This window comes from Passer domesticus, chromosome 6 (genome assembly GCF_036417665.1).
Source record: "Passer domesticus isolate bPasDom1 chromosome 6, bPasDom1.hap1, whole genome shotgun sequence".
Lineage (NCBI taxonomy): Eukaryota > Metazoa > Chordata > Aves > Passeriformes > Passeridae > Passer > Passer domesticus.
Genome location: NC_087479.1, coordinates 45,396,450 through 45,420,318, shown reverse-complemented (window position 1 = coordinate 45,420,318; position 23,869 = coordinate 45,396,450). Strand labels below are relative to the sequence as shown.

General features: G+C 41.9%; 1 protein-coding gene across 25 annotated transcripts in view; it reads right to left on the bottom strand.

Moving 5' to 3' along the window:
* The window catches only part of TSPAN4 (tetraspanin 4), a 414,093-nt gene that overhangs the window by 189,767 nt on the left and 200,457 nt on the right, over nt 1-23,869 (bottom strand). For 2 of the 25 annotated variants that reach the window (XR_010364874.1, XR_010364884.1), the window contains one exon: nt 14,072-14,185. The exons of 18 other annotated variants lie outside the window; for them this stretch is intronic. The gene's annotated coding sequence lies outside the window, so the exon portion shown is untranslated. Of the gene's footprint in view, nt 1-2,921; nt 3,485-12,069; nt 12,153-13,204; nt 13,282-13,385; nt 13,565-14,011; nt 14,186-15,456; nt 15,738-23,869 lie in introns of those variants that run through there. 5 more of the 25 variants (XR_010364878.1, XR_010364875.1, XR_010364872.1 and 2 more) reach the window with 5 other exon arrangements.

The following is a 23,869-nucleotide window of genomic DNA, read 5'->3' as shown; positions in this document are numbered from 1 at the left end:
TAGTTGCTATGGAAATAACATAATCATAGACACAGAGAAAATATTCTAGGTATGATTTGCAATGCTCTTTATTTAAGCCTGTGCACAAGTAACTTTGCAGAAACCTCATTCCTTTTTACGTGCTCTCATCTGCATAACTGCTGCCATCACCTCTGCCTGTGGATTCAGACTCACTGCTATTCCTACATGCATGACTCAGGCTAAGGGCATTTTCTTCACCCATACTGAAGCATCTGTGTGTTCAAACAGTGCTGAGAGTGTACATACATACAGAATAGCTGGTTCCAAGTCAGACTAAACAAATAAAATCTCTTAAAATGTTATCTGGTCTCAGACCCCAAACCTCTGTGCACCACAGAGCTCCCTCGCCATTTGTGCTTTCTGGGCTTTTGTCATCCTGTTCTTTGCTAATGATTTTTTCTTTTGTCCAGTACTAAAATTTTTAGGGTAAGGAGAGTCCTTGTTTTCCCAGGAAATTCTGCATATTTGAGACCTACATAGTGAGGATTATTGCTGCAGATAAAAGAGAAACAGTGCCAGTCTGCAAATTCCTGAAGAAGCAGAAAGCCTATTTCCCAACTAATGTCCTCAGTAATAAAGAATGAAAGAGCAGAAATAAAAAACCCACCTGACATGCTGTACAAGAAGAGTTGTAGCCCAAATAAAACTTTTGTCAAGGCCTATCTTTGCGGTGTCAGCAGGTCCTAGCAGCAAGGATGCAATTTATGTGTTAGTTTTCTTAAAATCAGGTTACTTTCTCTAACCAGAGATCACCTGATGCTCAAAGAAACACCATTTCAAACACACATGTGGTACTCAGGATCTTTCTGTCAAGTATAAAGCAATCAGGCATGAAACTCTTTAAACTGCACAGTTCCAAAGAAAGGAGAAAGTTATTGTGAAAGCAGAAGCAGACAAAATAATACAATGATTTAGAAAAACTCGAGAATTCCATAATGTTCGCTAACTAGTGTATGCCTTTTAACATCTTTATGGATTTTTTTCCTTGGAGACTCAAAATGGATTCTCTTCTTGTCTTGCATCCTTAAGAACAGGACTAAGGTTTTGCACGCATATGAGCATGAAGCAAAGTTCACATAACGATATTTCAGCTCCATTTCCAAAGCACTGAAGGCCCAGAAGCGCCCACTGACCTCACAGGCACCCGAGCGAGCGCTCAGCACATTTAAGAATCAGGTCACAGAGAGCCCATTCCAACTGAGTACTCAACCACAGTTTTCACTGCTTTGAGATATTCATGGACTAAAATAGTAAGCATACATTAAATGCTTTCATGAGTGCGATTGGACATAAGCAGGAGAAATGCAGCGTTTTAAAGGCTTCAGATCAAGCTGCACTCTGCACGTGCTGCTGTAGCAGAAGGAATTCCTCCCCAAGTACACACCTTTGAGGCTGCTGACCCACAGATCTGCTGGCTGGGAGGTGCCTTCAGCCCAAAGAACAGGGATTGAAATGGGGTGAGGAGCTCTCCTACCAACAACTCAGCCAGCAGATGTGAGCAAGTACGCCAAGACCCCAGGCTGGCCAGAGAAGTGATCTCTGCTGCTGCACTGCTGGGCCTGCATCCGCCTCTTCATAGCCAAAAGTCTCCAATTTGCTCACAGCACCCTTAGGCTCCCCTTCCAAAATCCAAAGGTGTGTTGGACAGAGCTTAAAAATTAAAAAATTGAAATATAAAAGAGTCTCCAACAAATTAGAAGAGTATTTGAAAGGGAATAATAAACAAAACCACTATGTGATAATTATATACTGAGATTAAAATGTAGTGAACTTGTACAAAGAAAATGCAAGTGGCCATATATCTTCTCACATATAAGATTTAACAGCTATTGTTTCTTCTCTTAACACTGTATGGAATCGCCAGAGTTGTATCATCCCACATAGTAAAAATAAACAGCAGTGGATCTCTTATCCTTGCCATCTCTGTAACCATTCAAGAAAAAGTAAAGGAGCTTGATATAAAAAAAAAAAATTCTGGGCAGAAGCACAAGCTTTGGCTTTTTGATTTACTATTCTGAGTATTTGTAACAGTGAACAGTCAAAATTACTTGAGGACTGCTAGTAGCAGGCACACATTTAAATACAGACAACACATACAAGAAAACTATTTAAAACAATAGCCTAGGATTTACAGTTCTAATAGGCATATTAGTGAGTACAGTAGTGCTAATGCTTGAAATAAAATTTTCTTTTGGAATAAAAAGTATCACCTGTACTAGAAAGCATATATTTGTATTTATTTCTTCACATCTTCACATCACCACAATTCAGCTCTTTTTATATGTCACTGTCAAAACCTGTAAGTAAACTCATGTTCCTAAGGGTACATCTACACAAAATGAAGAGGCACCTATATTTTAAGGCAGAACATGTGTCACATCCCTTCTGCAAAACACACCTAAATTCAGTTACCAAAACATAATACAGAAACTCTAGTTCCCTATTTATTAAGGTGCTTAATGCTATTTAACTTTCATCATGGAGGCTTTGTTTGGACAGAAATAAGGATATAACTCAGAGTTTTAATGATACAGAATGCAAGATAATTGGTGCCTGAATTAAGATGCTCATTGCAAAGGTACTACTGAAGTATCTGTTTAGTCTTTAAAGTCATCACCTATTTTGCATACTGGCTAAGATTCTGCATTAAATCAACACCAAATTTGTGCCTAAATTGCAGCTCAGCATTTGTGCTCAGTGTTACATATTAGTCTGTAGTAAGCTTTCAGACATTCCCACTGTAAGGAACACTTGTCACAGGCCCTTTGCAAAATTTAATCCCGCTGAATCCTAGCTCTAGCATACGCTAAACTGCTAAAAATGCAAGGTCAACTTCTTCTGCAGTCTGACCTCCAAGCAGTTTGTTTGCTGTGTTATATTTATGAGGATGTTTATGAAGGCAGATTTATACACTAAAAAATTATTCTGCATCAAATCACCAAGAAGCCACATGAAAAATAACTTTTTCACAAAAAAAGGATATCTGTTCCATGATGGTTTTCAGAAATGACAGGGAATGCACAAAGGAAAACCAGGCCATTTTATTTCTGTATTCTGCATTTCTGCCTTTAAACAGGATTTCTTATTTGATGGGGAAAGAAGATCTCCTTAGAAAAATATTTATTTTCGATGTATTTCCAGATATCTAAAGCATATTAAGCCTCTGCATAGCTATGGCATTGCTAATGATATTTATCTCAAATAACACATGATTATGAGCCTATAAAACTTTAATTAATATGCTTTACAGCTTTTTATAAGTGTCACCCAAACCCATGCTGTAGGGTAAACTGTAGTTTTAATTTCTATTTGTGATGTTTACACTGTGCAAAGAGATTCATTACAATAAAAGCTAGTTATTGTTACTTAGAAGGCTACACAAATTCCTTGGTCCAAGTCCATTTGGATAAACCAAATAAGTAATTTTTGCTTGCTTCCATTTTGGAGCTCCTATGTGGTCAGCCTAGTAAAAAAAAAAAAAATCAGTTCTATGAGTGGTCATACTCAGAGAAGGTGGCATTCAATTTTTTTATGCAAGACAGAGGCACAGGAGGATTGAGTCCAAACCTCCCTTTACCACTGTGGAATGGGATTTCTTTATTGGTCTGCTTAAGATAGAACAGGTGTGACAAGTGTGACAGGACAGATGTGACAGGGCACTAAAGCTTCAAAAACTGTGAGGAACGAAGGGCTGACATCCCCACCAGAGCCTGCAAGGGCTCCCTGCTGGCCTGCCAGCTCTGTGGGGCAGACAAGCAGTCCCAAGGGCATCTTGGACACCTTTTCCGTCAGACAGGTCTTGGACCCCGTCCCACAGTGAAATGTGTAGCACCTCTCTCGATGAACAAAACAACAAAGGGAAGAATTTCAAGAGAAACACAACCCTAACAAGTTTTTTTTTAAAATACAACCCAAAAAGAAACCAAATCAGCTTCTCAATAAACAATTGAAACTAGAAAAGGTCCCTTTAAAATGACTCTCAGTGCTGCATGTGGCAATCTGATGGCAGCTTCGGTCATGCTATGAGCCCAGCACAATCCTGGCCTGGCCTTAGGGGCTGCTCCAACAGCAAACTCTGCCAGAAAGGGAACCAAGCCAAAGCTGGCTTTGGCAAGACAGTGGAGCAAATCTGATTTTCCTTCATAGAGTAAGTTACACACCCTGCAAACTCAAGCCTCTTGCAGCTGGAAGCTGACAGCTTCAGATGAGAGGAATTTATCATTATTACTTTAGTATGAGAGCAGTTCACTGATTGCAGCTTGACAACTCAAGTTAATTAGTTGATGAAGGGTCTGATACACTCTGGCTGGCTCCACATCTGTGGACGATGACACAATCAGCAGAATGAAATCCATACTTAAATGGTCTTTGGTGTTTTTAATCCTGAACTACAGATCACAAAATCCACATAACACATCTAGAGATCAGAGGAACTACACAAGAGGTTCCCCTTTCTCTGGCCCTCAGGACAGTCTGGTCTCTGCTGCTCTGCTTAGTGAAGCTCATAAACAGACAGACTTGACTTCAAAAGCATCCTCTTTTCTTCCTGAACTCCCAGGGGTTCTCAATAAGATAACTGGTTTGAGCACAGCCTAGCAATGTTCCCTTATGGCTGCTCTCCTCCCCAGCAGGGAAATACCAAGCTGCAGGCTCTCCTCTGCTCCTGCCAAGCACCAGGTGGGATTGACCCACCCTGTCAAAGGGATTATGTCAAGATCATCTGGCCCCACCTATCAATGCTCTGATGCTATTTTGCATCAAAGCTTACAATCTGTTTCAGTTCTTATCAACTGACACCTAAAATAGTATGTGAGGCCATGATGTCCCAAGCTCCTCAGAAATACCAGAGAAGCACAAATGGCAGGGAAATCTGGCTGGAAAGTGATCTACGTGGGGCTGGAGCCACTGAAAGCCGCTAAGCAGCGAGGAAGGGGTAGAGCATTGCCTGTTGGGAGCAACAACAGGCTGCTGCTGCTAGACAGACCTGGAGCCTTGGATCAATGGCAGCTACTGTAGAAAGTCAGCCAGCCTTCTGTCAGGCTCCACATGTAACTGCACAGCATAGCTGTAAATCTCTCCATGGCTCCAAGCTTTTAGCAACAAGAAAAGCATTTTTTTCCTCTACCTTTCCTATTCAGATTTTTCACTTTTCAGGGCACAGCCTGCTTCTGTCTCCCCTTTTTACTTAGCACCTAGAAAGATGAACTGCACTTACAAGTGCTCTCTTAAATCAAAAGCAGAAGAGACAACTGCAAGAACCCCTGGGTATATATGAGATGCGATCAATCCGAGGTTGCTGGAGAGCAATCAAGTGAAAGGAGGTCGCTTCCTACAGACAAAGACAATGAAATTCCAAGACCAGCAGCTCTGGTTCCCAGAAATGATGGGCAGACTATGTAACCCAGCAGCCATCTCACCTCGGTCTCCCCAGTCCTGAAAGGGGCTACAGAGAAAGGCACACAGTTATGGGCACAGAACCACTGTTTAGTAAGAGATGTACACAACAAACAGAAATGGCTGGGCAAGGAACCTGCTTCTGGCATGCTTTAATCTCATTTTAGTCATCCACACAAGGACTCTGTCAATGGAGCCTGTATCCCTCTAACAGAAACATTTCAGTCCTGGATCACTGCTTGTCTATGCTTCTTGAAGTACCATAAAAGCAGATGAAGATTTTTTTTTTTGTGTATATTATAGGACTGTTTCCTCCCAGTCTGACAGTAGCACAAAGGAATTAGCTTCAACAGCTTTCCATGATTTAAGTTTATTTTTTTGGCCATGCTGAGTTCTGACAGACGAGAGGTTCCAGTGAGGGCCATGCTTTATTCTACTTCTACTAGGCTGCTATTGAAAATGTTAGGATGAATCAGGACGGCACAGATGCTGCAATAATGTTTGAGCATTCAAAGGACCTCAAAGATTATTTTTTGTTATTACAATCTAAACAAAAAACAAAAACACTTTTCATGTTGACATTAATTTCTATAACATGGCTTTAAAAACAAAACAACTCTGAAATTCAATAGAGTGTACCTAGGATGGCAATGCCTCAAAATTTGAAGCAGCATGTTGGCATTTTTCCCAGAAAAAATATATATACCTGTGTATGCACACACTTTTTTTTTTTCTTTTTTTTGCAAGATCAATGAAGCTCTGGGGTTTGTTCCCACCTCAGTCAGTCAGAGGCAGAGACAGGCTGGTCTGTGTAGTGCATGAACATTTGAGAAGGAGTCTGATTACCTGAACTGTGTGTGTGCATCAGAAGCAGCGAACAGCAAGGCTCTCTCAAATCCATGATGCTGAAGCCTTATCCTCCTACCCAACACAGAGATCTTAATTTGAGGGCTGCCTGTGCTTCCAGGACAGTTATTAAGCTATAATAAGCAAGCCCCTAACAGCAGGCTGATGAGATTAAAAGAATCCCCTTGGTCATCCCCAGCCTTGTGAACAAATCCCTACACCAGCAGCAAGGTTGGCTAGGGCTTTTCTGTGGGATCAGGTTACAGAAGCTCCTAATCTTAAATCCTCCTCCCAACCTACTGTGATGATGTCTGCAGCTCTGTCTGAGCCAGCCAGAAGTGTGACTCATTTTTTTGTGGTAACAGGGAAGAAGAGATGCAGTTCTACACACACCCTTACACACTCCTGAAGATGCATCTGAATGCTGTCCAAAACTTAATTACAAAGCATGACAAGCTCTGACAATTAGCTAAGTAGATTGCTTGATGGATAGGATTTTAAATAAGGATCTTACAAGGGGAAAACTCTGGAACAGGCATTGCTATTGTCATAACATTCTGAGCTGTCATGAAACCACAGGATCAACAAGAAAACCATATAGGCTTCACAACTGTGACTAAAAAGGAAAGAGAAGACCCTGGGGGGAAAGGACTTATTTAACTGCACCTCTATCTCAAGTCCATCATCAGGACATCACTCCCCTCCAAGAGGGCAGGACCACAGGAGGATTTGGGTCTGCTCCAGACTCCAGGTGACCCCCATGAAGCAGGAAGAGACCAGAACCACCGCCTGCTCTCACTGGAGCTGGAAGAGGTATTCTCCGTCAAACCACATCAGAGGTACAGGCAGGTCAGTCCCTGCACAGAGGTCAGCAGGCCCAGCACTTCTGACACCAGCTAGATCCGAAAGTGGACTGCCTCTAAAATCCCCCATGTTTCCACTCCAAAGAACCCCAAAGGTTGCTGCTCCTCCCTCACTGAAGAGCTTTGGCAAAGGGCTTTAGCTGCCGCACCCCATTTGTATTCTTCTGATGGCTGCTTGTGGAAATCAGTTTCACTCACACAGCTCTCCCCTCTTTGGGGTAAGAAAACAGTGCTCCCACTTCTCAGATTTCTCACTTTGTGTGCAAAGGAGAGGGACAGAGAGGCAAGGATTTCAGAATAGTAAATACCCAGAGTGATTTGACAGCAAGCAAATCATCACTTTGTAGTGTTCATGGCAACAGCTTTTGGCATTGCAGGCAAAAAACAATTCATTACACAACAAATCAACTACAGTCTTGTATTTACAAGGCAGAGTTTCAGTGCAGCCAATTACTGTACATGCTGTGGTGACTAAAAGTCTTATGCTACCATTTACACATTATCTATGAGATGACTCAGTTTTAATGAAAAAATAATTGGGGAATGTACTGAATAAATAGGGAAGATGGGTTTCGGTGGAAGCTGGGTGCCTGTTTTCCTTCTATGCATGTGAAAATCTGCCTCTCACAAGTATAGTACAAACGTATTTTAGTCACAGAAAAACATTATTTCAAATATTTGCTTCACAATTTGCTATTATTCTATGATGCACTGGTTGGCAGCTTCTTTTCCCCGACTGGCTTACTCCCTGGACCTTTCAAAGGTTTCATGTTAGTTCTGGACATACACTTATAATGAATAAATTTTAACAGGTATGTGTCAGTGTATACACTCTCACAAAAAGCTAGATTCTTAAGAACTTCACTGATGCCCCTGAGGAATGGTTAATTTAAAGGATTTTATATTTATTTTAAAACTTATTTTGGGGTTGGACTTTGTCAGAGCTGAGCAGCAACTTGCCAGCTCATTTTTCTTCTTTAGAATCAAGATCAAACATCTCTCTAGATAAGAGCATTGAAGCACTGTTCACTTAAACTACATCTGCTTTTAACACCATATGCTAATTAACCTTTGAATTTCGATACGAATCCCGCAGTGGCTCAAGCTCTTCAGTCATGATTCAGATGTGTAAGCAAGATTCTCAGACACTGCAAAACAACTTAACTACAAGTAAATCAAAAGCACTGAATGTTTACACCAATTGAGAACCCAGCCAACCGTCTTAAATTGCAGAGGCTTCCACTCAGGTAAGCACCACTGCTGAAGTATTTCTCTCCCATGGATATGCTGCCTTTTTCTCTCCTGTTAATGCAGTAAGAAATATCTGCAGCAGCATTTCTGAACCATGCCCTGGGATTTGCTTAGAATTCTCCCTTTCTTTGAGCAGGGGCTCTGTTTAACCATTTCACTTGAGCTCTGCGTGCCAAGGCTCAGCTCACAGAGGTGATATTGCTGGGGCACAGGTGAGATGTCCTTCCCCCAAGCTGTCACCACCCTCGCTGGAGAAGCAGCTGTCAGCCTGGCCTCAGCATCTATGGGGGACCCTCACATGTCACAGTGTTGGACTCCCTCTCGCTCCTCCATCTGGGAGCACAGCCTTCCCCTTCCCTTCTCAAGGCAAGCAGCCAGGAAGAGCCAGAAGTCACTTCCCACTGTTATTTGCTACCTGACAACCCACGTACCAGAGCCAGCTTCATCTGAGAATCTGTCTTTCAGATCTAATTTTCCTTCCAGGCAAAAGGGTAGCACAACACTGCTGCCAAGTATATGTTTTGTTACAGCTTTCCATTGCTGCCGAATATTACAGTTTATTCCATACCAGGCTGTTCATCAAAGCTCTGTTTTATGTTTTTCAAAGTGTTTTGGAAGGCATATGGTCTGAATGAAGACTGCCCAGGACAGTGGCACAGTGCAATACTGCATGAAAATTCCCCTGAAACAGATAAGAGGAGGAGGTCCTTACCCTAGGGTAAGGACCAACACAGCCATGGCTATGAGAAAGCTACTGGGATTTATCAGCTCAGCTAGTGCTTCTTCCAAAATTCTAATGTTCTTTTCCTTCTCCCTGTGTGGGCCAGTCTAGCACACACTGAAGTCAGCAGGAGATCTACCTATGAGAGTGAAGGGCACATAGGCAAACTTTAGAGAATTTTTTTCATTTAGAGAATAACAAAGTCATCTCCCTATAGATGTGAAAGAGCTAAATATCAGACATCCACAGCTACTTTACTGACAGCTGCCCTTCTATACTGATCCTCTGGTGTTCAAAAACCTTGATGTGCTTCCCGATGTGCTGAACAAGAGGATTAGATCTGACCTTTTGAGAAAACAAGCAAAGAAAAATTGGGGGTCAGTCTAACTTCCACATGAAACAACAAAAAGGACTAACACTTTGTCCCTAAAAATTACAGAGGCTTTCACAGTGAAGCTATTTCAGCCATTCCATTTCTTCCACAATCCTCCAGTGCTGGGTACATCATTCAATCCCCGTGCTTCAGTTCTGCTCTCCAGCCCTTTGCTTTTTATCCTATCTCTCATCAGCTTCTTGAGGTTTCTAGGTAGCAGTGCACCACTACTACAGGTGGGATGCTGTATAACAGTAGCAAGAACAGCATGAGGATAATGACACAGAGGAGGTACCCAGCACACACCTGACATATGGTTATGAGCACAGGGACACGAACATGAACTCCTTAACAAATAATGTATGCTCAGATGCTTTTTAATGGTGTTAATGGGTACCAAGAAAGAGCTTTTCTAACTTTACTGTTAATTACCACTATAACAACTACTAGTCTTCACTAAAGTGTTTTCTGCTTTTACTAGAAGAGCAATTACATACGGTTAGTCACTCCAGTGTTACTTACTCTGTGCTCCATCATTACCCCATCTGGATGAAAACTCACTTCAACCAGAACAAGTATTACAACCCATGTGTTGACTTGATTCCTGTAAGACAGGTCTGAAAATGGAGGTCTCCCACATTTCTATTATCTTGGCATTGTCCTGAAGTAGTTCACTAACAGATAGCACTCAGTAGAAGTGAGAGAAAACACCACAGAAATGGGAAAACACAGTATGGACAGGTGGTGATAGTGAAAAGGAGTGAGACATGCTGTCATCACATAGGGAGTATTTTAGCTGTGCTTAAAAAAATCACATACCAAAAGAAGCTGCTAGCCACACAGTCAAAGCCAAGAATTTCACTGGATTTGGGCAAGCAGTACAGAACTTCATATTTCCAAAACATACAGCTTTTCCAGAGCAGCAGCTACTGCATTCCTGTCATGCTGATGCAAAACCACAGCACTGGAGCCACTTGTCCAAGGTCAGAGCAAACTGCAGAGTCTACCCCAAGCCCTGCTCTGCCTTTCCTCTCTCGACAGCCCCTCTCTCAACATGTTCAAGTACGTTTGCAAGAAGGGAACAAGTGTTGTTCAGCCACAATGACAAATCTCCACAAAGGAAGGGCTCACTCTTTATAGCTGATAGATATGTATATTGAAAAGATGCAAAAAAAACACTTTTGAAGCCAACCACCCAAATGCTAACAAACAAGTTTAGGGGCTTGGCATGTTTTTTCAGACAAAGTCAAAGAATTATTTTATAACAAGTGCACGTGGAAGGACAATGCAGTGCAGGCAGAGACTGCAGTACAAACTAATATTCACTAACAAGCTGCCATTTTTCAAAGGCCAAAGGACAGCTCTGCCACAGGGATACAGCAAAATACAAGGACATGTCAGGTGGATTTTGGCAGTGGATGTTATAGCAAGTAAAGTATATATGAAATAAATATCAATAAATGTACCCTCCAGCTGCTCCTTTTACTCTCTTTGCTACTGACACTTATATTATAAAACAGTATCCTTTTGCTCACAGAAAGATCTTGTTCAAACCACTTTTTTCAAGACATGCTTCATAAATCCTATTTGCAGCATAAATCATACCTGAAAACAAATTATATTTAGAGGAAATTAACTCCAAATGTAGTTGCTTAGTATATGGACTAAAGCCATCCCTTATATTAAAACTCATGTCAGTAATATTTTGCTTGCATACTAGCAAATAAAAGAAACACACACAAGTCCACTTAATGTATCTTTACATAGCTTAAAATATATTCTCCCCAATTGTTATTAATTTTTTCTAAAGAGGTAAAAAAGCTGAAAGCCTTCATAGCCTCACACTCCTAGAGCCTTTTATCATATTGCTAAGGTGAGAAATGAGCTTCAGTTGGTTTCACCAGCACATCCCACATAAGACAGTCTTTTTAAGAAGTCCCCTAAAAGTCTCTTCAAGAAAGATGCTGCCAGAGCCTGAATCAAAGCTGATGGATAGGAATTACCTGATCAAAGTGTGAGAACAAAAAAGAATTTTTATTAAATGATCTTATGCTTAAATGTCTTTGTACATTTACTCACTGATCTGGGCTTTAACAACAGCTCTTTCCAATATCTGTTGCTAGTGAGAGACCTTTTGTGTACTGCACCATGTCACGTACCCCACCCACTACAAGTAACCAAAGCCCTAATCAATAGAAATGCCACTGGATTTTTGGTCATGAACACAAAGAGTCACTATTTGGTCTTCTTTATTATGTCCGCTGCACACGTAATTTTCTGTATTGGTCTAAAATAATTACCTTATGATGGTGATTTAGGGCAGAAGAGCTATAATTACTATCTAAATGTGATAATTCATATCAAGCAATGAGGTTCCAGTTTAGATTGTTAATTTATAAATAACAAATGGGGGGAAATAGATAATATGCTGCTTCTTCACTTCCTTTCATCTATCTCACACCCAAATGCTTCCTCCTTCTGATAAAAGTGGGAGCTTCCTGGTTCAATACTTTCTTCTGACTTAAATTATTCTGAAATACATATTTTATTGCTGATATTCTGTATGTTAACTAAACACAAACCAAAACAAACAGTAAACCCCGAAGTTTTGCCTTTACCACAGGTCAGTACCAGCAGAGAAGGTACGACCAGCCTCACACAGAAATTGCACGGGAGCCCCAACCTGTCGGAAGATAAATGAGCAGAAAAGCCAAGTTTCCAAATGCCCTCTGCTGGCACCTGTCAGCATTACCAACAATTCCACCCCGTTCCTAAACTACAGAGCTCCTTCTGAAGGGTTTTCCTTTGAAGGTATCATCAACAGGCTGCAGAACCCAGCTGTCCAGCCAGCCAAGTCCTGAGCCCTGGATGTGCTGCTCACAAATCCCAGCGCCACTGCCGCAGGGAGCTCCCAGGCATCCCCCAGCCCCTTCCCACACCCACCCCAGTATGGGCACAGTACAGGGCTACAGCTGTAGCAGCATCAACAGTGACAGGTGGGTTTTGAGTTAGTTTACCCATTTTCCCCTAAATCGGTGTATTTCCAAGCGTGATAGAATGACCACCTTGTTTCCAATACCTCCCTTAGTCATCCACTAAGAATTTGGAAAAGTTATTAGGAACTGGTACAGAAAAAAGCCAGGTTACAGTTCCTTGATATTCTGCTGTGAAATGCTATTCCTTTACTATTACCTTTAAGTGACAGATTGTCAACAAACTGTGTCTGATGATGTTTCAAAGTTATGTTTCACTTCCACCTTAACAACAAAGCCATAGAATAGACCAACAGCTAACAATACAGATTGGGAATACATATCCTGGAGGGATCACTGACTTCCTGAAGGAGGTGATTGTGTATTTCCATGGTGGAGCTCACAGAAATAGCTGCTGACAACATGGGCCTGGCAATAGAGACAGCAGCAGGGCTGCCTTTTTGACTTTGCACTAGCTTAGCACCTGTACGCATGACAGATTGTAATTTTGTCATCCTTTGCCATATTTACACTTAATTGCTTTTTGGATGGGGTAGGAAAAGAATTCCGTTTGATCTAGTAACTGGTAGGGTGCCTTGCTTCCAGGGGGAAATCAACTTGATCTTCACATTCCGGTCAAGTGGAGCCCATGATCATTAGCACAATACTAGAAAGATATTTGAGTTTTGACATGGGAAATGCCAGGATGCAAGGGATGGTAGGAAAGGAAGGGCTGTCACTTCAAATACAAATAGCGGCTTACCTTCATTTTGACACTTACAAAATAGACTCCAGGAAATACACCAGTGGTAAAGCAGAATAAACATCCTCTAAGAAAGCCTGGAAAACAGCATTTTCCACTCAAAGATGCTGCATTGCCGCCTTCCTCCCAGCACGGGGATACCTGGAGCTTTCCAAGCTTTACATCTCTACAAGCAACACAGGGAGAGGCTTCTAAAGCAGCTCCATGGTATTCTCTTGCTGATGCTCTTCATGGAATTTCAAATCAAACAGACTCAATTTGCTAGAAAGAGTATCTTATTCCCCAAAGTCTGTAAATTTACAATGGGAGCCCCAAAACTCCAGCTGTGTTCTTTCCTTCTTGTTAACAGATTTCAAGGGACTTGCACAGAAATAGCACATTAGAATTAAGGAAATAAACACAGAAATGAAGCACAAGTTATATCAAAATGTAGCTGACTCGTTTAGTTCCAATTTTTTCTGCAGCAATAACAAAATGGGGGAAAAATGCTCCAATAAACCTGACACTAATACACAATGCTGTGTCTCCAATACATTTTTTCATAATCTGAATAGGCTCTGCTAAGTTGTCTCACATTGGACTACAAATATTGAGAAGCATTTGTTAGGTATGTCCTGATACTGTACTTTGTAGAATGATTACTATTGCCTGAAAAATAATGGCTCTAAAATATTTCATAAGAGAATAACAACTGTGCTGGATATTAAAAGTATTTACTAAGCCTTGGGTTAAAAACGAAGGTGTAAAAAAGTACTGGAAAAAAAATACACAGAAAATTAACATTAATCCCTTGGAAAAAAAGGATACAAAATACAGTTTAAGACAATGAACATATAATACTATCTTATTTAATTCTGTATAATTTACCACAGTAAATTCTTTTCCATGGTTTTGTGGAGAAAGACCTGGGGTCCTGGTGGCTGCCACATTAAAAATAACTCAGCAGTTGCCTTCAAGAGTGCAGATCAGCTGTGTACTGGGCTGTATTAAAAGAAAGGAAGGCGGAAGATCAATGGAGGAGATTAACATTGCTCCACTCAGCACTTCCGAGGCCATGCCTGCAGATTGTGGGATCACTTTAGGGCTCTTGGAGTGAGACTAACAGAGGGGCACCAGGATGATTAAGATACTGAAGCATGTGATAAATGAAAGGTTGAGAATTGGGCTTGAGCAGTCTTAACAGAGGGTTAAGGGATGGTATTTCTGGCTTCAGCTATATAAAGAGTCTCTCCAAAGCTGCACAGTAATGGGGAGAGGCAATTGCTGTAACTTGTAATAATTTCTCACTAGGTATCAGGGAGAGGGGGAAAGGAGCAATAACTGACAGGTGGTTCAACATTGGAATGGGGTCCCTGAGAGATGGGGAATCTCCACCTCTGGAGATGAAGACAAAATTTAAGATTAGAAAGGCTCTGAGTGATGAACTCAATATAACCTCAAATCTGGCCCTGCTTAGCACAAGGGATGAGACCAGATGATCTTTACGTGTCTTTTCCAACATTACTTTTTCTCCAATTCCATGATCTACAGGGAAGTTGGGGCTGTACAACACAGTAAGAGAACTCAAGCTGCATGCTAAGAGAACAACATTGTTCTCAAACAAGGTGCACACTGAGGAGTTAAAACACCACAAGAATCACAGCGTTTTGGAAGAAGAGTCTGAAAAGACAACAGGCTGCCTGAGAGATGGAAGATGAGCCTACTGTGTCCCAGACTGCATTCCAAACACTAAATGAGGAATATATTTTTACTGAGAGCAAGCCACCTAACCAGCAGGGAAAAGGCATATAGAGACTTTTAATAAAAAGTATTGGAAACTTGGTTACAAATTATAAGTGGCTTGTCACAGAAGGGACATAGAGAGTTTAAGTACAGCCACACAGGCACAGGCTATTTACATGGTTAAGCTAAAAAATTAGATATATGGTAGGAAAGCCAAACACACTGAATGCAGGATAAGGCCCAAAGGGTATTGGTCAGATTACAAATGAATATACTTTAGTTGACCTGACAGGTATATAAAGCACAAAACTGATGAAGTTCAAGAAGTACTGTGCACTGATAGCTCTGCAAAATTATAACTTAAAAATAGCAGAGAAGTCATACTACTATAGACCAAAGAGAGTCAAAGAGGAAAAGAAAGTACAAGCATCATAGGGTTTTTCAGTCATTTTCACTCCCAAAGCATCTGTAAAGGACAAGAGACAGTGCCCATAAGAAACGGAAGAAAGAACATTTTGTCACATATTCACCTCTTCCACTTGATGAGAATAATATGATTCAAAACACAAGGAATGGCCATCAGATGCAAATGACCAGGTTCCCAAAATCACAATGACAGATGCTTACAAAGCACTGAAATCTTCTGGAGAAATATCACAGCAGCACAATACGAAGTGGCATACTTTTTGACCTCAAGTCCACAAAAAAGTGTCACAGACAGGGCAGCTCTAAAATGCTTTAGAAGGCATTTAAAGTCCTTGATGCTCTTCTTTCCAGTAGAAACTATGTCTTCCTATCCCTCACTCCTGGCCTGTGGTGAAGAAAAAAACCCCAAAAGTATGTGTCCAGATCCTCTCTGCCCCTCATTGGTATAGCCCAACAAGCTTTAAAACAGAGTTTATTTTTGTTATTGCCATCTGACAGATAAAGGCACTGAAGCACAAATAAGGAAAGATTACTCAGCAGAGCAGTGAGAAGGATACGAATGGAATGAGTCCCTGTATCCCAGCAGCATTGCTTATTCATTAGATCAACACACATTTTATTGTTCATATTTTTGTTATTAGTCTCGATCCACAAAGGACCCAGACTGAAGACAGTTCAACACCAGCTTACCTTCCCAGCTTGCTAAAGTTGCATTTATATTTCATCCAATGCATACTGATATCTCCCATATGACTGGGCTCTGCCCTCCACACGGCTACTGAAAAGCTCCATAGTAGATAAACAACTCCTTATTTTTAGTGGGGTTTCTGTAAGACAGGAACCACTTCCACCACATAATGTTCAATTCACATTAATCTGTAGACAGAACTTGAATATCCCTCTTCATTTGGCCTGGACTCCCAGCAACGGAAGGAGAAGGAGAGAAATTTACACAGCCGTGTTTCTTGTGACTAGCAGGAATTGCTAGAAGGAAATGCTTTCACAAGCAGAGAATAGCAGAAAACAGCCTAAGCAAAGACTATCACTGTAACAAGCAGGAGGCATTTTAACATACCTGTAAACTCATAACTACACTGAAAGCTGAACTTGAAGTGATTGCAATAAAGATCTTGTTCACAGCCTATGCATCTACTACATCCTCACTGATTAAGGAACATAAATCAAGGGAAACATATGACTTCTGGAAATAGATGCAGAGTTACATATTAGTTTACAGTCACACAGAATTCATGCCCAAAAAGACAAAAGGAAATTAACATGGTGCTATTTCTGACTTCTGCCACTAAGTAAAGAAGCACATCTGCCAGGCAAGGGTGAAAAACTGTGCACGTGCTGCTTATGACAAGAGCTTTCTGATGCTAATAGATGCACAGCAACTTCCATTAAAAAGCCAAAGAAAGTCCTAGGATCTGCACAAAAGCATGTTCCAAAGTATAATGCATCTGGCTACATGTTAGAGCCACTATTGATCTAAAAATCCATAAAACATAGGCAGTGTGCTTTGCTCCAGCATTTTCCTCAAAACACACATTTCTCTGTGTGGCATCAGGAGAGGGTTTGCAGCTATTTCCCCCAAGCCAGTGTTCCCAGGAGGAGCAAATTTTACTGGGAAGGTGCTGCAGCCAGACAACATGCTCCCATTTCTTGGCAAGGACAAATTCTTCAGAAACAGTTTGGTTTCTCTTAGGCAACTTTCTATCTTGCTCCTCTGGGCAGCTGCTTTGAATCTATTGCTCTTGAAAGGCAATATACTGATAGCCCTGAATTTGATTTAACTATATACTGAGGCAGTTCTCTCACTCCAGCAGTGCCAGGAGATCCCAGCTAACATGAAATTATTGATCCTGCCACCTTACTCGACACTGCAGTGCCATTTACTCAAAGTCCTGCATTCCTCTGTGTCTACAACAAGTGCAAGTAGAGGAAACCACAGAAAGAAAACTCCTACTCAATGATCTGTCTGTTAAATTGCCTAGAACTTGGTTTATAAAAATCCCTGTCAGTAGAGTAAGCTTCAACCAGTGTGATATAGCCACTGGCATACCTGCTAAAGCTGCCATACACAAAGCCTGATTATATTGGAGCATTTCATGAGGTGAACACCTGATTCACTACAACCAGCTAGAAGCCACTAAATTCATTTCACATCCTCGAAGACACATCAAATCCAACAACTGATTTGCAGTGGCTTCAAAGCAGCTGAAGACTGTATTTCATTACAAGCTGCCTAAGCCCATGCATTTCCATCTCTGGCCACACAGACTTTGCTTTGAACTGCACAAATAGATTAAGGTCATTGTCGAAACAATTGGACAGTGTCACCCTGGATGAGCTGAACAGAGACAAGTAAGCAGTGGCTGTATGGGAGAGCAGACAGCAGCAAACTACTAAATGAGAAAGCAAACTGTCTTTCACAAAGGTGAAAATGTCTGATTTTTCAACGCTAAGAACCCCAGTGGGCTGGGATATTTTAGGCAGACACTGACCAAATGGACAGCATTAAAACTACCTCAGTGCCTGCTGCAGTAAAACAGAATAGCACATGGCATAGGCCAGCCAGCACAGCTCTGAGCAGTCACCATTATTGTTGTATATTAAAACATGCCAAATGGACCCAGTGCCTTACACAGAAAATCTGGCTGGTTTTACACATTTGGTTTTGTGCCAAATTAGAAAATTATTCGCCAGAGCAGATTTTAACAAGGAGAATTGTGACTGCCTATCACCCTTGCTCTGTTTTTGAGTTAGTGTCTCCTGCGTGACATTTCTGAGCGAAAATCTTGGCCCTTGTGCATCTGAGGGTTCTCTGTCTCCCACAGAGACAAGGAAATCATAGCTAAGCCACAAACTGGTATAGAAAAACACAACAGCAACAAAAAAAACCTCCCCACTATTAGGTGGCCAAAGCATGAAGTACAGAGGCAAGATCTGCTTTATCAATTAGCAATTTCATGCCCTCTATATGCCTGGTACGTGCACATCAATAAAGTGTCTCTGAACATCATGCCCTCCCAAAGTTCAGCAACAGACTTTAGAGTGCACGGAGAGATTTCCACCCAGGTCTGAGTGTCAGGAAGATGCAGGCAGCAGCTGTAGTGCCATAAACCCCTCTCCTTGTTGAACCCTGCTGCTGTCCATCACGCCCCATGCAGCCATCAGAACCCTTCACATTCCTCCACATCCAGTCTTATCCCTTCATCTGCTGCTTTATACCTACAGAAGAGGATGAGGGCAGAGCGACTACTTCGTAACATCAAACTAGCTAACTTGTTTATTAAATTGAAACTCTGGAGAAAACTTTGGAAGCTCTCTTAAGATGGCCAAAAAACCAAAAATACATGTTTCCTTCTGCTGGGGAAGATAAGGGGTTGGGAGGGACAGGACCAGACTGGCAGGACTACCTGAAGTGTTCAGGAAATTCAGTAAGCCAGAGAGAGTGAGAGCAGAAATAAGATCTCCTGGTCTGCAGGACTGGTGATGGAAGTGCTGGGGAAAAGGGAACAAACCTGCTGCTGCTAAAGAGAGACAAGAGGCAGGAGCTTAGTTTGCAGGTAAAGAGAACAAAGAGGGACTGTGCAATTTGTGAACGGATCCATGAGGGACAGAGGGAGATTGTGATGGGAGATTTCAGTCCTCTCTGCAGAAAGACAAACACAAAAATACTTGTACCAAAGAACCACACCCACAAGGCTGATACCAAATTAGCTTAGCACATGGCTCTGTTGATTCTGCCCAAGTATTTTCTGTTTGATGACAGACTGAATTGCTGCTCACTGAACCAGGGTTATCTCCCCCATGCATTACCAGCCTGGCAATCAGAAGGGAACCTGGCAAACTTGACTAAGAACAAGGACAAAGTAATCTTCTCTCCGAGGCCTGCTGCCAAGCAACAGGGCTGCCTGCCTGCCAGCAGCAGCACTGACACTGGGGACATGCTACAGGAGCTGCTCTCTCTTCCCGGCAGGTAAGCGTGTGTCACCTTGGGGCAGCCCATCTGCTGCCTTCACCACTTGATGGACACGGAGCAGGATGCAGGAGGGGCACAGCAGGAGTTAAGAAAATAGCTTTTTGGCTTGTCCCTGCCATCAGCTCTCAGTCACGCACTCCTGAGTGCTGGCAACAAGGCAGTGGTTGGCCTGATGACATGCTCTCCCTACCCTGCTGCTCCAAGCAGCCATCCCGGGCTGTAAACAAGGCAGCATTAATCTCCCAAGGCAACCAGAGCTCCTTGGTACTGCTGGCTGTGATCTTCCCGTTGATGCAAAGAGGGCAGACCAAGTTGGGTCAGATTCCATAGGAGACCTGATGAAGTACAATGACCAGGATTGCTCCCAGGACTCCTCAAGAGCTGACAGCACAATGGCTTGGCCATTATGCTCCAAGCTCACTACTAGCCATGTCATAAGATTTCACTGCTGTTCACCACCCCAAAGTGGTTTACTCAAATACTGCTGGGTGATAGCCTAATGGTGTTTTTCTTTGGTGCTGCACTGAGGAAAACATGTGGAGAGAGTGCAGGAGGGTGAAAAAGCCAGACATTTGTGAGTACATAACAAACAGCGCTTGAAATTTCACACAAGAGCCCACTGATGCCTGTCTGTGGGCTCTGATAGTAGAATAACACACTACAACTTGCCAGAGTCCTCACACCCATACTGCCACAGGCTAAGGCCCAAATTATTCTTCACTACTTAGGAAACTTGCTGTTTCCTAGACAGCTGACACCTGAGTACCAAATCAATTTCTCTCTAGGTTGGGTTATATATTGAAGGATATTGTGCAAAAGAGCAGAAAGTTTTCCCCTAACACTCCTAACATTTCTGGCTTCTTTCCCCTTTGTTTTTCCACAACCTTTGGCATTTTCTTCAGCTTGTGGGGAAAAAAGGAGTAATATTCCTGTTCCTCCAAATCAGGTAGTCTAGCACAGCACCCCAGCTCAAAATTGGTATCTCCCTTAATATTCCTTTAATTCTGTCCATGGCAGTTTTGCTACAGAGACCTCATCAACCCTCGGTTTGCATGCAAAACCAACTGCCAACTATTAAAAGGCAGTAGTCTTCATACCCATCCATAGCATGTAGTTTAAGTTGAGAGTTTTTTGTTTGGAAATAATATTAAATTTTAAATTGTACTTGTAAGAGGTTACAGAACGTTTTAGCAGTTGCTTTCTATCCCTACCCTCATTCCCCACTTCTCCCTTCCCATTTCCATTTGTCTCATTCCACTGGAATGTTTTGGACTCTTTGCTGATAGTTCAGATGGGGGAATCAAAACAAGTTTTAATCAAGCATTCAAATCACTGCAGGTAGACCCATTTGACAGCTTCCACAACCAGGCACTCTTGTGACAAAAGCCACTGGTGCATGAAACTCACATATGCTGTGCCAAAGCTGGAGTAGTAATGCAATATAAACACCAGGTACCCTCCCCAGAAGACTGCTAACTATACTGTGCAGATAAACTTTCTATTCATAATGCTAATTCATCACAAGAGACACTAAATTGCAGGAAGAGAGGAGTGGTATAGAAAATCACCCAGAACCCTAAGGCCAGTGCCTCTTCTCCACATGCATGAGAGAATCACTGGATTATTTCTTGAAAAAACAGACTTCTCCTTGAGTAGCTCTCCTTGGCATAGCTGTCCTGAGAAGTACTCTCTCCACCAGCTGTTCCCTGGATCCTCAGATAACAGAGGTCACCTCCAGGGGTTAGCCAAGGGATACAAAACCTGTGAGAGGCAGCAACCATGCACAGCAACGTGGATGAATAAGCAGTTTGGTGCTGAGCCCTGACAGTACAGTAACCACAAAGAAAATTTCACTTTTCTGAAAGTCCAAATCCTTCTCCTAAGCCTGAAGAAAGAAAGTTGTTCTCACATGACAAAAACTTTAAAGTGGGTCCCACATGGAAACTGTCACACAAGAACATATTTTTAGTTTCAGGCAAAAGCCCAACAGCTTCTCTGAGCTCATGCAAGATGCATTTTTAGAACTACAAAAGAGTCATAACAATAGTTTATCTAGTCCAAACTTGACACTGGGGATGGCCACCCCACTTAGGGAGAGGTGGTATTATACAACTGCATTTCTAAGGCCTTTATTTTCCGAAGAACTGAGCACTGACAGAAATTACTGTCTCTTTGACATCCACAAAAACTTTACTGCTAACTTGTGGGAACTCAGTACATCACTCCGGATGTCCAGAGCTACCGAGACAACCCTTGGGGGGCTCGGAGGCCCTGGAATGTTGCCAAAAGTACCTGGTGGCTTGACTTTGATCCTTTTAAAGAAATGACACCTGAAGGTGAGGAGATGAGAAAATTTCATGTCTAAATAGAGAGGGGATGTTATTCACTTGTTAGAACTTAAGTTAGAATGCACTGTACAGGGGGGTTTTATGTATTGTACAGGGGGGTCTAGAATTCTGTACATGGATCAGGAGTCCCAAGATGGAGGAATTTGGGCGTGCCCTGTCCTTCTTCTTTCTTCTCCTTGGCATCCATGTTCAGGATGATGTTGGCATGTGTGGATTGGTTCATAGAAAGAGTACACTTGCCAACAAGGGCAGAAAGTATTGGGAAGTAAAGGTAAATATCGAATACGTAATTTTCATTATAAAAGAGACAACCGCCTCGTGGGCGGGAGAGAGTGCCTCTGGCTGTCCTGCTGAACAGACCTCGGCTGGACAGACAGAAAATCTTTGTAGATAAGAAATAATAAACTCGACTGAAGACCAAAAGCAAGAGTCCAGACTCCTTCTTCGAGAGCGCGGCCTACCCAGAACCACTTTTTCCCGTGCTGGGGCAGAGACAAGTAACAGCCGACCCCGGCACTAACTTTAAGCAAAAAGAGTTTCAACAACAATGGATGCCCTTAATAATTCCACCTGGAAAGATTTGTTACAGAAATATGAATACTGGCATAAATGCAGTCTGAACTGAAATACACAGGTGCAAGCACCAGAAGAAGCAGAAGGACAGTGTTAAAAAAGGGCCTCTATTGCTAATGAGACCACACCAAGGCTGTGGCAGTGTTACATCCACTGTTTCTATCTGCCTTAGCCCATGAGGAAAACAAGTAATGGGCAATAACCTGGCCTAGGATTTATGGAAGATGATGCAAGCAAGGATCTGCAGGAAAACACAGCTCTGCAACTGCTGCTGAATCCCAAAGGGCATAAAAGATCTCTCCAAAACCATGCTTGTTACATCAGGAAGAACCCCAGAAACTTAACATCTGGCATCCTTAGTCCTCTGCATCACATACAACTGATCCTTGCCAAATCCCCTCTCCTAGAGCTTTGGGGACATGGGTATGTCTGTACAAGTATGCAGATGAACAAAATCCATAACAAAATTAGCATTAGCAGGTAAAATCAGCTTATTCGAAGATTTTTTTAATATAAATACTACTTTCCCCTTCCAGAAGGCCTCCCACTCTATTTTGTTATGCTGATTTTTCTACCCACAATTTCTGTGCGACTCAGCCTCTAACTGCAAATTATGAAGTTTCCTTCATAAATTAAAACTCATTCTGCTTGTCCATCCTGTATTTAGAGCACCTCAGCATTCTCAGAGTTGCTCACACCTCAGACTCTCTGCAGATTATCCTATGTGGAAAACTTCTGTATCAAAATCTACTGTGACACTTCATGGGAATTCCTGGTTTTTTACTGCTCAGATAGTAAGGACTGAACATTCAGTCCAAGGAGGTTAACAGGACAGACTATTTTATATGACACCTGACAATCTATTTATATTAATATTCATCATATTACCACCAGGGTTGGAACTTTAATAAAAAGGAGATTTTCTCCCCCTGCAGGAAAAGAGAAATGCTTCAAAAGCTAATAGTACTTTTAGGCATCTTAAAGTAAATTTTACAGGAAGACTCTGGTGCCAACATGTCTGTCTTGTCCTTTACTTATGATAAAATAGAAATTACAGTAGGACAGTTAGTAAGCCACTTATACAGGCCTCACCTCACAAACAAGAGACGCTGCAGTATCCAACTTTTCAGTCTCTGAGTCTGTTGAAGAAAATAGCTTTATAATTCATGCACATAAAAAAAAATTCTACACTAAAAGTCAGACCAGACACTGAAATTCCAATCTGCAATAAACTGTCTATAAGATGTAAGGCATCTCCCAGCCTCTGATAACGGGCAGCAAAAGAATTGTATCTAGCCTGTGTTGGAATGATACATTTCCTCCTCCCACTTTCTTTTCTGACAAGATTAGTTTTTCTGGGATGAAGGAGAAGAGAAGCATGTGGCAGTGATGCATACAGTCCTGGTTCTGTGATAAGCAGAGACTGCAAACCCACCACGCTGAATCCTGCCAAACATATGCTCGTGTGAACTAGATTATGGGGCTTCTGCTGCTTCAGTTGTTTATTTAAATCATGCCAGGGAACTGAATTTACATCTCCTACCCTTACTCTGCTTCCTGCATTCCAAGTTGTTTATGCTACATTATTTGGCCATAAGATTCCATTTA